The sequence below is a fragment of the Panthera pardus genome, unplaced genomic scaffold, assembly GCF_024362965.1.
Source record: "Panthera pardus isolate Hobbes unplaced genomic scaffold, ASM2436296v1 HiC_scaffold_2, whole genome shotgun sequence".
NCBI classification, from domain to species: Eukaryota; Metazoa; Chordata; class Mammalia; order Carnivora; family Felidae; genus Panthera; species Panthera pardus.
The window spans coordinates 110,240,965-110,257,902 of NW_026526765.1; the positions used below are offsets into that span (position 1 = coordinate 110,240,965).

The following is a 16,938-nucleotide window of genomic DNA, read 5'->3' on the forward strand; positions in this document are numbered from 1 at the left end:
AGTTGTCTTGGCACCTATGGAGAGGAGGTGGAACCTTTATTGGCACATGAGCATGGAGATAATTTCTTAATGACATGTTGAAGTGTTTTAACCTGGAAAGGACCTTAGAGATCATTTAGGCTTCCTCTTTGATAGATGAGGAACCTGGGGCCCATGGAAGCCAAGTTGTTTCTCCAAGGCCACTAGCTGGTTTATCATCCTGGAAGTGGAAACACCTTCTCCTGATCAGAGTCCAGGTGCTTTTATAGCTTAGTAATTATTTTTCTTTGTTAGCCCTAACTCTGATTGGCAATTGCATATAGTTTATCCTAATACAAAGACAATCCTCATGACATCTAACCTTTTGAGCCAATCAGCTGAGTCTACACTCTTTATTTCCCCAGAAAGCAGGCTGCCTTTACTACTGAATTTTGAAGTTCTTAAGTTGCCCCACCCCATCTTTGTCTGCAAGTAACAACACTGATTATTCCCTACACTTTACTGTAGAATATGAACAGGGCCAGTATTATGTTTCCCCTGTGTTACATGAGGGAAACCTGAAACTCAAACAATATAATGTTGTCCTCAGGCCTGTGTATGTTAAAACCTGACCCTGAACTATGACTGAAAATGTAAAAGAAAAATACATTATCTTAGCAAAGATGACTAAACCTTCCTCGCCAAGTCCTGTTGTCTTATCTAACAATCCCTTCCTGTCCTCATTCTCTTCCCTTAGCCCAAGTCCACGCCCTTTAGGTGGCTGCCTGACAGTCTCAGGGAAGTAGGCATCTGTGGGGCTGGGTAGGGGTGGAATGAGTTGTGCCCATTGCTTTGCTGGGCACCCCCTGAAAAATCTGCCGAGTCTCAACCTTTGGCCTTTCATCAGCCGACAGAGGAAGGGCTGTTGTTAGTCATCTTATTAACAGGCAAGCATGGACTACAGCAGCTGCTGTTTCTCCTCCTCCTGCCTCTTTGCTTTTATATGTCATGAAAAACTTTTCGCATGCATCATCTCAGTCCTTATTGCAACCCTGTGTGATGTGGGCTTTTAACTGAATTTTAGAAACCAAAAATCTGAGGCTCTGAGAAATTCAAGTGATTTTTGCCAAGGTCACTTGGGTGGCAAGTGGTAAACCTGGATCTGTAATACAGTTAATCTAACTATACATCCTGCCACTTGCTGTATTTGGCCTTTGAGTCTATTTTCTTGTGTTTAGAAAAATAACATGGAAGAGAGCAGATAATATGCTTAGGAAATAGGACAGTTGCAAAGTTTGCATGAGATAATGTATAATTTACATTCCACTTTTTTCCAAAAAAGATTTGAAATTTTCACAATAAGTACCTGAAGACCCAAGCCTACAAGGGGAAAATGTAGGTAGTGTAGTTGTGATAAACAGAACACAAAATTTTAACTGTTAGCTGGGAGCTCATATTGAAAAAATAAGAAAATGTTTCCATGACTCTAATGGTTTAGTTTTTTTGAAACAATAAAACAAAAATGTTGTAAGGTAATATTTTTCCCAGAAATGAATTGTAGAAGGCATTTATCACATTGGTGTTATAAAGAGGATCTTGAATAACTCCATTTATAATACTTGCAATAACAGTTTTGCTAAAGATGCAAAGGTATTTTTTACATTAGTACAGGCTCTTGATAACTCATTTATTATGGATGTTAATGAAGGTAAACTGTTCGAAAGTATTTCTTCAAAGTCTTGAGGGCTGGACTAATAAGGTCTAGATTCTCATAGTGATAGACAATAGCAACTCACACAAGGTAGAGCAGGGCATCTTAGCCTGCTGGTCCATGGATGGAATTCAGAAGGTCCATAACTCTCCCAAACATCAAACTTGTTTGTGCATATGTAATCTTCAGGAACATGGCCCATAGCACTATAGTCTCACAGGATAAAAGCTACTGATTTAGGAAAGACATGAAGTAACACATGTAAAATGCTTGTTAAAATTTAACTGTGTTCATGGAAAAGTATTAGCCTTTAATGTTAATGTTGGAATTAAGCATATAATGTTGGCACGAACCAACTGTGTAGACTTTATCCGTGTTACAAGGATGCAATTAGTACAGACTGAAAAAAGATATCATCTCCTGCATGTATGGTAGTTTTCATTTCTCTTGTCCTAGTTCTCTAGGAAAAAAAGGCTTGTATTTATTTATGAATTGAACGTTACCTCTTTGCTTGGGCTAGATGCTGGAGATGTAAAAATCTAGAAGTCATCTCCTTTCCTCATTTCTGTCTTTATCTTATGCCCACATCCAAATTAGCAGCAATTGTGTCAGCTATGTGCATAAAATGTATCCTCAATCTATCTACTTCAATAAACTCCTAATCCTACTGTCTCACTACAATCAATTTTTTACCAGGCAACCAAGTTAATTTTTAAAAACATAAGTCAGATCATGTCACTGCTTTGCTTAAAAGCCTCTGATGAGAGTTTTCAGTTTTGCAAGATGTGGAATTCTAGAGGTAGTTGGTGGCTGCGGTTGCAGAACAATAGGAATGTACTAAATACTGCTGAGCAATACGCCTAAAAAAGGCTAGGATGGTAAAGCTTCTGTTATGCGTATTTTACCATAATTTTAAAAAAAGGAAAAGAAATAGTTTGCTGCAACAACAACAAATAAGCCTCTGATGGTTTCCCTAGATGGACCTAGAATAAAACCCCTACTCTTTAATTTAGGCCTCAAGACCTTATGTATCCACTTCCCCAAGGCATCCAGCATCTCTCTCCTCCTTGTGCTCTGCTTTCTCTTCCTCTGACTTAAACTAAGTTTGTTCCTGCCTCTAGGCCTTTGCCTTTGTTGTCCCCTCCAGGACCACTTTCCCTTCATATCTACTCAGGTGTTCTAGATCTGTCTAACTACCCTTGTACTGTTAACAGCCCTCTGTCCTCGGTGACCCTGTCATATCACTCTGTTTTGTTTTGTTTTCTTCAGAACTTTTGTCACTATTTGTCTTATTTATGTTTGTGTCTGTCTTTGTTTACTTGTGTGTCTTCCCATACAAGTTAACTGCATGAGACTAGAGATCTTGGTGTATCTTTGGTGTGGAGAAGTGTGCTTGGCACATAGTAGGTGCTCAAATATTTATTGAGTAAATGAATGGAGACATGAGCCCTTCCTCCAGTGACCTTGTAGTTTCTGATACTGACTCTCAGTCTGAGTTATAGAACTGTGGGCAAGGTCTTTGAGAGCCTCTCAGCTAGGTCTCACATAGAGAATGGGCAACTAGTTCTGCACCAAATAAAGTGATGTGCGGATGGAAGAGGAGAGAATGATGTCGGGGGCACATAACCACATAAACTGTTTTCTCTCATTCAAGGATAAAGAGAAACTTTCCCTCTCTTCTATCTCCATCTTCACCTAAAAAACAAAAACAAAAACCAACACCAGCAAAAGAGGAGAAAACAAACCAAAAATACAGCTATGTATCAGTATCCAGGCAAGAACCCTACCCAAGCCAAGCTTAAAATGAAAATTGTGTACAATATTGTATATCACATTCCGAGAAATGCCCAGTTCCTCTGGACCGTTTGCTCTTAGAGTGTCCATTATGAGCACTCAGTTGTAGGAGTCAATAAGATGGTCTTGCCAAAATGAGTCCATAATCTTACCAGTCTATCGTTCCAGAATTATCTTCTTTAGGATGCACTTCCCAAGTGGCCATAAAAATGTTGCCTTGCCATCTTACTGTCAAACTACAGGATATTTTATAGATAACTGGAGTTTCATGTTCATGTTTTTCATTCATATTTTTCATGGTAAACATAGACTATAGAGATTTATGATATAGACAGATTTTCAGTGCCCGATGTGAAAAATAATACTTTCATATAATCAGAAAAATCAGATTATTTTCTGACTATGAAAAAGTGTATGCAGATTTTAGAAGTTGGGAAATGAAACAAAAAACTTGTAACAGAAAACCCATCACCTGTAATACCACCAAGCAGAAATTATTCTTGCGAACATTTTAATAAATTGCTTTTTGGCTTCTTAAAGGCCATTTTTAAAATGTGGTTGAAGTTTTTCTTGAGGAAAAAAGTTGAGAACTGTTTAGATGAAGAACAAGAATCATCTAGCATACTTTTAATAAAAACCTTTACAAGCATTTGCAACATGGAAATTTTATTTCTTCCTTTAAAAAAAACCTCATTTATAAAAGGAGAGAACAATATAATGAACTGGATGTACACATCACCCAGGCTCATGGCTAGTCTTACTTCATTTGTGAATATTTCAGTTTATCTTCAAAAGATAGGAACTTAACAATGACTACAGTATAATTATCACACCATTGTAATAAAATAAACAATTGTTATCCTCTTAAAGGTGCAAAACTTTTAAAGAAAAGGCAAAATCTTGAGTGTCTCTGAATAATTTATTCCTGTTTCAGTTATTGCGAAGGTGTGTCAGAGAGAATTCAGGGAACAGCAAGAAAATCGTCTTGACTAAAGAGAGAGTAGTTGATCAGGAATCAGAGTATGAGGGGAGAGTAAAGGGTAAATGAAGTCCAGTTAAACAAGTCCATAAGTACGAATTACAGCTTGGTTCAACACGACATTATAAATTACTGGAGGGTTCTGAAAAGAGAAAAGACCTGGTCACAGTGCTTTGAGCTGGGCAGTTCAGGTCGCTGGCTTGTGACACTGTCAGATGTGAAATAGAAGAAGTTGGCCCGTCAAGCAGGACAGAGCCTAGATGGGCATGTGCCTGTATGAATGGAAAGGACTGAGAAGGGCAGAGGAATGAAGGAAAAGCGGAGAAGAAGGTCTGGATGAGCGAAAGATAGAGGGCAAGGTTTGAAGCCTGGAAGCATGGGTGGATTGTGGTGCCAAAACTTGTCTTGGAGAAACTGGGTTGGGAAATGCTTTGTTTGAGATTCTGGACATTTCTTTATTTCTCTTCATTGGTAATCATTGCAGGTGAGGTGAACAAACTACATGCTCATTTACTTTGAGGCTTTTAACCAAGGTGGCCTCTTCTAGGTAATTACTTTATGAAGGGGCAGTTAGAATTTGTACTTGTGAAATATTTCAAAGATCAGGTGGTTAAAACTCATAATGGTAGATAAAGCCGGAAGAACTAGAATTTTTCCCTTGCCTCTCTCCTCCCCCACCAGAAGGAGTCTCCATGGAAATTATTTAAGTATCTTGTGTATAACTAATGAGAGAGAAAAGTCTTTCTTTGTTTACCTAGAAATATGTTTGTAAATATTCACCAAAGCCACTATTATAGGAAAGTCATTGTTTTAATCTTGTATTATCTGTAATTTCTGTTTGCTGATGCTGAGCTATTGTTCGAAAAGGCTGTAAATAGAGAGGCCCACACCAAGATAAGATTGAACTAAGCTATGTTTTTCTATCCAGATAAATAGTGGGGGGAAATGTCCGTGTAAGTTGTTGCTTCCAGAATCTTTCATATCAAAATTATTTAACTTAAACATTAAGTAATGGTATTTAGCAACACTGTTCTTTACTACAAATATACTTTACATATATTTTGCATTAAATCAGTATGTCTACTAGCCTAGAAATGTAACTTTATTTTCCTTGGGAAAATCTTTTATTTGATTAAAATAACCAAATTATAGATTTCATTTTCAATTGGAAATAATCTTTTGCAGACCCAGGATAAATACAAATCCTGTCCTAAATCTGTGTTAGTTTTTAATTTGTTAAATAAGACTGAGACCTTAATAATAATCATTTTCTTAGAATTGAGTGAAGAAGGTCACGTAAATACGGGAACAGTATGCTAACCCAGAAGGCATTTATCAGGAAGTTTTGATCCTAAAATGCTATTGAAACCAGTGAGAAAGCAGAGCAATCATACCTGAGCAGAGAAAACAGTGTCCTGAAGTCCATTGAGTAAACTTCTGTTTGATCTTTAGAGAGAGCCTCTGGTGTTTAATCATATTCTTTTTCGCATTATTTTACATAGTCCAACATTATTGGTTATTTTATTTCCCCTCCCATAGCAGATTAGGGACAGTAAATTAGAATAAGTAGGATCTTATAATAATGGGAATGCTGGTGACAAGCCAAATGTGATGGCTAACAAGGGAGGGGACAGGAAATCTATTAAAAGCAGATGCAGGTATTTGAAATGCCTGGAAGTTTGGAACTTTTTACTGTAGGCAAAGGTCATACCTTCAGCCCCAGTAGTCACAGAGGGTACTGTTGTGATACCCCTGCTCTCAGTAATATCCTTGAATTATCCAGGAAAGTTCAGTATATAAGATGATTGAAATCTTTCAAAAAATGTTTTACTTTTTTTTTTTCACAAGTACTTTTTAAAGTGGTTGCACCTAGGGGTTAGCATTTCTGTTATATAAAATATATACTTCTGTGGAACACTCATTCCAGTGGGTAAGGCTGCATAAATGAATTGTACCCATAAATAGAAAGTGAGGATGAATTAATTTAATCTTACTATTAGTTACTTTTCTTATCCACAATTTTCTTTGAGGGCCACTTATTTTTCTTCCTCTTATGGGCCTATCTGTGTATTTTATGGATGTGTATTATTATATATTTTATAATACTTTCCCTGTGTTCAAATAGATAATGGAAAAGACTAGTATGATTATTGTGTTCTCTAGGATTCATCAATCCACATGACCTACCCACCCACCTCTGGATACCATCTCCCTCCACTTTTGGGGCTCCTGTCATATTTCTCTTCCCACCCGGGCTGAATCTGTTATTGCAAATTCTGGTTTGTCTCAAAGGCAAGGTATTTGAGACCAGTTGATTCCTACTCTTCCTCTCTTTCTTGTAATTATTGCTTACTGCTTAAAAGAGAAACCCCTTACTGGGCATTACAGCCTTTCTATTGTTTCCTACTGTCAACCACACTTTCATCTCTGTCTTTTATCTTTTAAACTGTGTTCCATCGTGTTCACAAATGCTTTTCTATCCTCAGTCCCATCACCTTCCAAACATGACTGAATGTGGCTCTTTCCTCCCACCCCTTTCTGTACACTGCTTATGAGAAGGTTCATCCATTCATCCACTGAACAATATTTGAGTGTCTGCCACATCTCAGGTACTGTTTTGGTGCTAGAGAGGCAGCAATGCACAAAATGGATAAAGATCCCTGCCTTTGAAGAACTTGTATTCTAGGGTGTTATGGAGGGTGTGGGGAATGATACAGAAAGCAAATAAATATAGAATATTGGTGGAATATATAAAAATAATGTTAAAAAAGTTCTGTGGAGAAAAATAAAGCAATAGAGATAAGGACATATGTGTTAGTGCAGTGCTGAAGGTGACATTTTAGCAGAGAGCTGAAGGAAGTGAAGCCACCACCATGGCAGATTATCTTCAGGAAGAGAATTCCAGGGACACCTGGGTGGCTCAGGCGGTTGAGCGTCCAACTTTGGTTCAGGTCACCATCTCATGATTTGTGAGTTGGATCCCCGCATCGGGCTCCCTGCTTTTAGCACACAGCCTGCTTTGGATCCTCTCTCCCTCTCTCTCTCTCTACCTACCCTGCTTACGCTCTCTCTCTCTCAAAAATAAAAATAAACATTAAAAAAAACATTAAAGAGAGAGAGAGAGAGAGAGAGAATTCCAGGTGGTGGGGATAACGGTTTCAAATGCTTTGAGGCAAGAGCATTCTTGATGTGTGCAAGGAATGCTAAGGAGCCACACCCAATGTGGCTAAAGCTAAGAGTAGTGGGAAGGAGGAAAAGTTAGAGAGGTAGTCAGGGCCCAGATTATGGAGGGCCTTATAGCCCGTTGTAAGAATTTGGACTTTTGCTGGCACGAGGTAGAAAGACATTGCCATGTTTTAGGCAGAGAAGTGATATGAATTGGGTATTTTTTATTTTGTTTTTTTCTCCAGTGTGAAGAATACATTGACCGAGGACAAAGGTGAAATCAGGAAGATCAGTTAGGAGGCTATTGCAGTAAATCAGATAAGAATGACAGTGGTTTGGACCACTACTGGAGTGAAAAGTGGTTGGATTCTAGAATATATTTAGAACATAGAGTTGTCAGGATCTGCCGACGGGTTTGATGTAGAGGTGAGAGAAATGGAGGCTTTCTATCATATTGAAAGGTACATGTCTAAGGTGGACTGGCCAGAATTCCCCTGTCTTCTCCTTGCCACGTTTGAATGAAACTGTTACTTTTCCACTTCCATGATAAAATAAAACAAAACTCTCCTTTTCTGAATGTCTCCCTCTCAGGCTTTGTGCTCTCTGCCTTTGCTAAGGTGCTTTGTTCATAGTTTTCCTCTTCAGTTCTACAATGCATTGTGGACTTTGGCATCTGATTAGTCCACTTTTCTATCCCCACACCTACTCTTGCTCTGGGAAACTGCAAAATCCTTTTTGATGCCAGTGTGTGAGTATGTCAAAGTTCCTTGTCTGACCCAACTGTGATAACCTCTTCAGCACTGTTACCACCTGCTTTCATCACCATTCTCTGAGCCTTATCACATGAACACGTGGTGAGAAGAAATTATCCCATCTTCCAACCACATTGTCACTCTCTTCAGCTCTTTTTATTTTTTCAATATGAAATTTACTGTCAAGTTGGTTTCCATACAACACCCAGTGCTCAGCCCAACAGGTGCCCTCCTCAATGCCCATCACCCACTTTCCCCTCCCTCCCACCCCCCATCAACCCTCAGTTTATTCTTAGTTTTTAGGAGTCTCTTATGGTTTGCCTCCCTCCCTTTTTTTTCCTTCCCCTCCTCCATTGTCTTCTGTTAATTTCCTCTTCAGGTCTTTTACACCGCCCTCTCTTCACACTCAGAAGGACCTTAGTTTTTCCTCAGTTTGTCAGCAATATACTTGTTTCACTTTCATTTGTATCTGGCAAAGCACCAACTTCAAATTGAATCTCCAGTGGTCCTCCGCACATATACTCAGGTAGCTGAACAGTATTGCAGAAAATTGGGTGAAATGGTGACTCTGCCAATTCATGATTTCCAGTCTCAGCTTCACTCGGACCAACATTATTTAATCCTTCTACTCAGTGACTCTCAACTTTGACTGCATAACAGAATCCTTTGGGAACTTTAAAAAAAGCCAATGCCTTGACTGCCAAGGCTTATGAAATTGGAAATTGTGGAGTGGAACTCAAACATCAGTATTTCTTTTTCTTTTTTTTTTTTTTAATGTTTATTTATTTTTGAGAGACAGAGACAGACAGACCACGAGCAGGGGAGGGGCAGAGAGAGAGAGGGAGACACAGAATCCAAAGTAGACTCGAGGCTCTGAGCTGTCAGCACAGAGTCCGACGTAGAACTGTGAGTTCATGACTGGAGGCGAAGTCAGATTATTAATTGACTGAGCCACCCAGGTGCCCCACCAATTATCAGTATTTCTTAATGTTCAGGTGATTCCATTGTGCAACCCCGATTGAGAAGAGCTGCTTGAAATTTGCCCTTGAAGGATTTTCATTTTTCCATTCCTCTCAAAAGGTATCCTGATCTTCCCATACTCTCCAAAACTATTCCACCAAACCCTATTTTATAAATTCTTGGCCTCACCTCCTACTTTGCTAGAACAATTGAAGCTTTTGTTGCTGAATCTGTTTTAATTTTTCTGCCCCATTTAGTCAAGTTAACATTTAATTAGGTCCTAGTTTGTGCTAGGCATTATGCTAGACATTGAGTATAGAGTGGTGAACAGGACAAATACAGCCCATACCTTCCTGGAGTTTACAGTTTAGTGCTGCGTACAGATAAATTAGGCAGTTACAGTACATGGTAAATGCTATGGTGAGGCAATAAGGTATTATTGGAACTCATAGGTATGGCCCTAACCCAGACGCAGGCCCTGAGAAAGACTTTCTTCTGTCTTATTAAACTCCTCAACATCTTGCCCTCCTTTTTCTTTCCCCTTCTTGGAGAATGAGGTGGCACCCTGCTCCATTAGAGGAAGAGCACCATCTCATATCTGTCTCCATTCTCTCCATTTCTCCTCCAGACCTTCATTGGTTGTTCTTCCTTGTTTCTCTGTGTTGTTTCTTCCTCTCACTCTTAACATACTTAAAGTTTTACCAAAATGATACAGCTGGATTTTATATCTTCTTGTCTCTTTTTTTTTTTTTTTTTTTCAAACAGGCCTCTTGAGAGTGGCCTATCCAGTGTCTTCTGTTACTCACCAGCTTTCGTATTTTGGTTTCTGCCTCATCAGTCAGCTTTATCGTAAAGTCACAGGGGCTTCCAGTTTGACTTAAGTTGGTGGAGACCATTCAGCTCTGTCACACTGGACCTCTCTATGCATATGGCTATTTGTCACCGTTTCTTCTTCAGAATTGTCTCCACATTTCTTTCTGTGATTCTGCATGTACTAATTTCTTGTGATGTCTTCTTCCTTGTAAGATTCCTTCCCTCAGCCTACCACTTATAAAGGATAGTATTCTCCATTGGTTTGTCTTTACACCACTGTTTTTCTTCATTCATCCATTACTGTGGTTTTAATCACCGTCTAGATGTGAAAGCTTTCAGAATCTGTATCTTCCACCTTGAAATTTCTCCCAAATGCCTATCGGGCATCTCTACCTGAATATTCCGTAGGTTTGTCACATTGAAATTTACCAATCCTTTGCCCTTTAAACCTGTTCCTCTTTCTGTTCTCCTAATCTCATCTGGTGTTGCAACCATAGACATTTGTCACTCAAACCAAACCAGAAACTTTAGTCATGTTACCTTTTCCCTTAATCCTGTGTAGTTAATCACTTAACCCTTCCTGTGTTGCTCATAAATATTTCTTGACTTCATGTCTACGACACTGCACATCACCCAACTATCTTTACCCTTGTTGAAGCCTTTAAGCATTTCTCATTGGGATGATTGTAATTAAATCCTAGTTGGTGTCCCTACACTTATGCTCACCCCCTTACATTCATCATTTATACAGCTAGGCCACTATACTGGTTTGAAACCCATCAGGGGCTCCCTCTGCCTATAGGTGAGGCTAGGACACTGCAGTAAGGGGTTGCTTTTGGGATAAGCTTTAGGGGATCAGGGTGGTAAGACATTGGCAGAACTGCCTGGTTGAGTTCCCTTACATAATTATGCTTCTGCATAATATTTCACTTTTGAAAGTTTTCTTTTGCCTATGCAACATCTTTTCTCACTATTCCTCATCAGCACTTCTTTCTCAGTGCATTTTCCCATTCTGGTACCTCAAAGTGCTCAAATTCCTCCCCATACTAAAAGCAACTTAGATATCATGTCTTTCAGGAGGTCTTCTTATCATTCATGTCTTTATTTATTCACTGATGTTTATCAGACATCTGCATTTTTAGGCAGCCAATAGCATATCAGAAGGTGAGAGATGAGAACATGCCTGAGTGCATTAGACCAGTGCTTTTCATACTGTCTGTGGTGGTGGACCAATTGGGTTTTTTGTTTTTTTCACTCTCTCATGAACCAATAAGTGGTCTCGTTGCATGTGATTAAAATGCAGTCTGTACCACATGTGACTCACCGCACAAACTCAACAACACCCAAACTGGTCTACATCTTGTTTAACCAGTGTCACATACTTGCATGTCACAGCAATGTCCAATTGCCATAAAAATTTTTAAACGCTTATACTTGATTTCTGAACATAGCTTGATCCAGACAGGTAATACACCATTTGTTCATTAGCACCAGTCCACAGGCTACCTTTGAGTAGCATTGCTCTTGAGGGTTGCTGTAGATGTCATGGTGGAAGAGGGGACAGCTTACAACAGGGGTACAGAAGAGACTAGACACTTTCCCTGAATGGTTGAGCTGTAAGGGAGGAGAGATCCTATTAGAGGAGGGCAAAATCTTAAAAAATTAAAAAATGAGATCTGCTTACCAGCTAGATGAACATGGCTTTTTAGCCATGAGGAAAAATTGGGGCATAGAGAGAGGGCAGCTGGAGCAGCCTGGTTCTGGCAAGTCTAGAGTAGTAGGCACATAGTGCACAGAGGCTGCTATAAGGTAAGAGATGAGACTGGAGTCAGGGGTTGATTTGGTTACTTCAGCAAATACTTTCGAAGGATCTTTGTAGCAGATCCTTCCTAGGCCCTGGGATTAGAAGCCAAGGAGAGACTTTTTGCCATAGTAGGGCTTAAAAAGGTTGCTAAGGATAACCAAGGAGTTAGACTGATACTTGCAATGCATCTCGAAGGATTTTTGAGCTGGCACACAGTATGATCAATTTAATCCTTAGAGGGTTGGCTCATGTGAATGGTGGGAAATGGATGGCTACTGAATCAGGAGAGTTAGTTGGGAGGTAAGTGATCCAGGTAAGATATGATAAGTATCAGGAAGGTGCAATCAGGGGTTGAAGGAAGTAGTTGGGGTGAGGAAAAGAGAACAGGATTTTTATGGGAAATATTATTAGGGTGGTATATATCACAGATCTTGAGGGGTCAGTGGAATTTAGGATGACTTGCAATTTCTGACTTGTTATGAGGTTGATAGTATAATTCACTGGGGAAGGGCTTTTTAGATGGTGAAGGGATTACAGAAGTGGTAAGTAAACTGTCTGAGGCCAGTTAGAGGCCTGCTCTCTGTATTCCTGTAGTGTGTTGTGCTAACCTCTATCATTGTATAGGTCAGTGGGTTTCTGTATTTGTGAGCTCTTTGAGAACCTGTACCCACTTTTCTGTCCTAAACACGTGGCACAGGGCCTAACATGTAGAAGAGGCTCAACAAATCATTCTTAAACTGAAAAGAAAGGTAGTGTATTAGTATCCTATTGCTGCCATAACAAATCACACACTTAGTGGATTAAAATAGCACAAATTAAAACTCATGTTGTTTATTTATTCTTTTGGTCGGATGTCCCAGTTGGCAAGGTTGATTGCTCTACTTTGTGTTTTACAAGGTGCTGGCCATCTGGACTTTTATCAGAAGGCTCTAGAATGAATCTATTTCCAGACTCATTCAGGTTGCTGGCAGAATGCAGTTCTTTGTGGTTGTAGGACTGAGGTCCCTATGTCCTTGCTGGCTGTCAGCTAGAGGATGCCCTTAGGGGCATCTCTCCAGTCCTCGAACATGGGCCTCTACATCTCAGAGCCACCAATGGTGCATTGAATTCTCATGTTTCGAATCTCTTTACCTTCCTCTTCTGCCATGTCTCTTGACTTTCTCTTCTTGCAGCCAGAGACAGTTCTCTAGTTGTAAGGGTTCCTATAATTACATTGGGCCTACCTGGATAATCCAGGATAATCTTCCTACTTTAACGTCTGTGACCTTAATTCTATCTATAGAGTCCCTTTTGCGATGTAACGCAGTCACACATTCCAAGGATTAAGCCATGAACGTTTCATGGGGTTGGGGGTGAGCATTGTTTTGCTGACCACATAAGTAATTATCCAGCAAATCATGTAGGGATCTTGATCATGGTTCTTAAATACTGATGCATTCTGACACCTCTTATTTGTACAGGGAAGCGCAAGGAGAGTAAGACTTGCCTAATGACAGAAGGAAATAGGAGCAGAGGTAGATCACAGCCTACGGTTTCTATTTTTTATTCTAACCACTTATCTATCTATCTATCTATCTATCTATCTATCCTGTCCATTCATCCTTTCATTCATTCATTTATGCATTCATTCTTTCATTCATAAACATTTGAGTATGTGCTTTATTTCAAGGGTCTATACTAATTTGGGACATGAGGAAGAAAGTGAGCTACCGATGACTTTGGCTTGTATTGTTGATGTTACTGTCCCTATTTAGTGAATAATCTCTTTTTAGTATGATGTAGCTTCAGGCTTGTACCAAGGACTCAGCAAATGTGTATACTTATGATCATTACTGCTTAGTTTATTCCCTTCTATGTGTGGCCATAAAATTTAGGAAACAATAAATATATATTATTAGTATTTTAATTTTTAACTTTATTCAAATAAGTAACCAGTGTTATCAGTTTCTTACCGATTTTTCCAGAAATATTCTATGCATATAATAAAGAAATGTTTATCTTGTACTTGGCATTAATTATATATTCTAGTAACTATTTCATGACAGATAGGTTAAGGTACTTAATTCTTTTTTTATAACTGTATATTATTCCCTGGTATGAAACCAGCTTGTTACAAGTCTCACGTTGGTGGACATTTGGATAGTTTCTACTTCTTTTGCTATTAAAAGATTCTTGTAAAAAATCTTATACATGCACTTTTCACACAGATGCATACATACAGAACTTATGCTTTGCAACAGTTATTGTCTAATGACAGAGACTGTACCAGTTCCCATTCCCTCCATCACTGTATGCAAGTAACTACTGTTTCTGTACACCTTGGCTAAAAAATATGTTGTCGAACTTTATGGTCTTTACCAATCTTATCAGTAAAAAGTGATATTTCTGTTTCTCTAGCTTAAATGTGCATTTGTCCCATGACTGAATAAGGTTGGTCATCTTTTTTTGTATGTATCTTAAAGCTATTTCTATTTCATTTTCTATAAACTGTTCATATCTTTTATCCATTTCTTTATTGGATTGTTGGCTTTTTTATTAATTTATTGGCAGTGCATATATTAAGGACATTAGCTTATAAGATGCATGTATTTCAGGATATGAAATAGGATATAAGATGTACATATTTTTTCTTTGATTTTTCTTTTGATTTTGTATGCTTAGGCTTTTGACATGCATAAACAGTTAATTGTAGATGAGCATGTTTAATTAATCTTAACATCTTTGTCTTCTGTGCTTTGTGTCATTATGGTAAAGGCCTTCTTTATTTCAGTATTACAAAGTAATTACCTCAGGTTTCTGCAAGTATTTTTCTTAACTTTTTATTTTGAAATAATTATAGATGCACAGGAACCTATAACGTTAGTACAGAGAAATTCTGTGTATTCTCTTTATTCAGATCCCCCAACCAGCAGGTATTTTTATGGTTTTATTTTTTATATTTAAATTGTTAATGATTCTGAAATTTATTTTGGTATAAGATTATATATGATTATAAGATTAGATATGAATTCCACTTTCTTTTCCACTTGGTTACCTGTTTGCTCTAACATTATTTATTGAATAATCTATATTTTGTCCAGTAATTTAAAATTCATATGTATCAATCATGTGCTAAATTCCTAAGTGTACTGGTTAGGTTTTGAAACATTAAAGTGTCACAACTTGCAGAGAAGCTGAAATGTCATTGTATATTTTCCTAAGAGCTACTTGTTGAGACAGCTGGGGCCAGCCCTCTTTCAAAATCCTGTTATGGTGTCTGGAATTGTGTTTGTGGTGTTGTGGGTTGTACTAGGGTACAGGTAAATAACCTTCAGGTTTGCATCTTAGTTTACTGTTCCCAGTCTGTAAAGGTAAAGCCTTTACCCAATGTATTGCCTAAGGTTAACCATGCCATTGATTAATACTTACAAAACCTTTTATTCTTTATTATTTAAAAAAATTTTTTTTTAATTTATTTCTGAGATAGAGACACACAGAATCTAAAGCAGGCTCCAGGCTCCGAGCTGTCAGCACTGAGCCCGACGCGGGGCTTGAACCCACGAACTGTGAGATCATGACTTGAGCCAAAGTCAGAAGCTCAACAGACTGAGCTACCCAGGCACCCCATTACTTACAAAACCTTTTAGACGGACTATATTGTCCTCATTTAGTAAATAGGAAATAGAGATTCAGAAAGATTAAAAATTGCCCAAGACCTCAGGTCTTAGATAAGGTTGGCAGAGCTCAGACAGGTTCTCACCTTGCGATTGGTATTATTACACAGTATTCCAGGACATGCCTCAGATCTGCTCGAGATACCTCTTCACTCCATTGATCTGAGATAAAAACTACTGTGACTTCTGGGCTAGGACATAACTCTCCTATTCCATCTCTGCTTTAGCAAACCTGAAGGCTTTCCGCATTTTTAGCTCCTGTTTTTCAGTGCAAAGTTTAGGCAAAAACATGATTTTTCCAAGGTTTTTCTGACTTTAGTCTGAAGAATGCTAAAGGAAAAATACAATACTCATTTGCCTATATAGTTTTCTGAATTTAAAGAGTAGATTTAGATAATTCTTAAATTCTTTCCCAGCTCTATGATTCTAGATACATGTTCTTTATCTTGCTAGTATTTTTCATAGTTTTATGTTCTCGTATAGTGGGGAGTGAACAAAGCATTTAAAGAATGAAAAGTATTTTCTGTGGGTTATTTAGAGGGGAAACATGTTAGAATTCTTTAATCCAATTAGAAATCACGTTCTTTTAGGAGAAGTCATGTAGGCTGGTTATTGTATTATATAAAAGTTCTCTTAATTTTAGTTCATTACATTAGCTTGCTGGCATATATTTATTTTTTTAAAATATTTTAATGTTTATTTATTTTTGAGAGTGGGGGGAGGGGCCGAGAGAGAAGGGGACAGAGGATCTGAAGTGGGGTGTGCTCAGTCAGCAGCAAGCATTATGCAGAGCTTGAACTCAAACTGTGAGATCAAGACCTGATTCAACGGAGACGAAGTCGGGCACTTAACCAACTGAGCCATCCAGGTGTCTGCCCCAGCAGCATATATTTAAAGGCCACTACTTAAAATTCTGTATGTGCTTTGGGTCTAAGGCTATCACTTCACACAGGTCCTCTCATTTCCTTTTAGCTGCAGTGTAGTCTGTGTGGTGCTCTTCACGAGATCAGAGTTTTAGGAGAAGTAAAGCTTCCGGCTCTGAACTTTCCACTTACTGTTAAGAAGTATTGCTATGGCAAAGTAAATTCTTCCAGATAATTTTGCCCACTTCTCTTTGAAGCTGTGTCTGGGGTCTCCATGAACAGCCCTCAAACTGGCCACCTTGGAGATCTAGATTCATAAGTCATTTCGTGTGTTTGGAGGGGGAGAAATACATTCTTAGGGTCTAAGTGAGTTAATGGAAGGCCAGCCACACTCAGGAAACTGATTCATAAACTAGAATCCCCCCAGTCATTCATTTATAATTGGTTATATCTGTAGACAAAGCAAAGACTGAGCAAAGTTGCAAG

At 38.6% G+C, this 16,938-nt stretch overlaps 1 protein-coding gene across 1 annotated transcript in view; it reads left to right on the forward strand.

The window, feature by feature from the left end:
* Positions 1–16,938, forward strand: part of ELOVL7 (ELOVL fatty acid elongase 7) — a 73,659-nt gene that overhangs the window by 7,796 nt on the left and 48,925 nt on the right. The window lies entirely within an intron of this gene.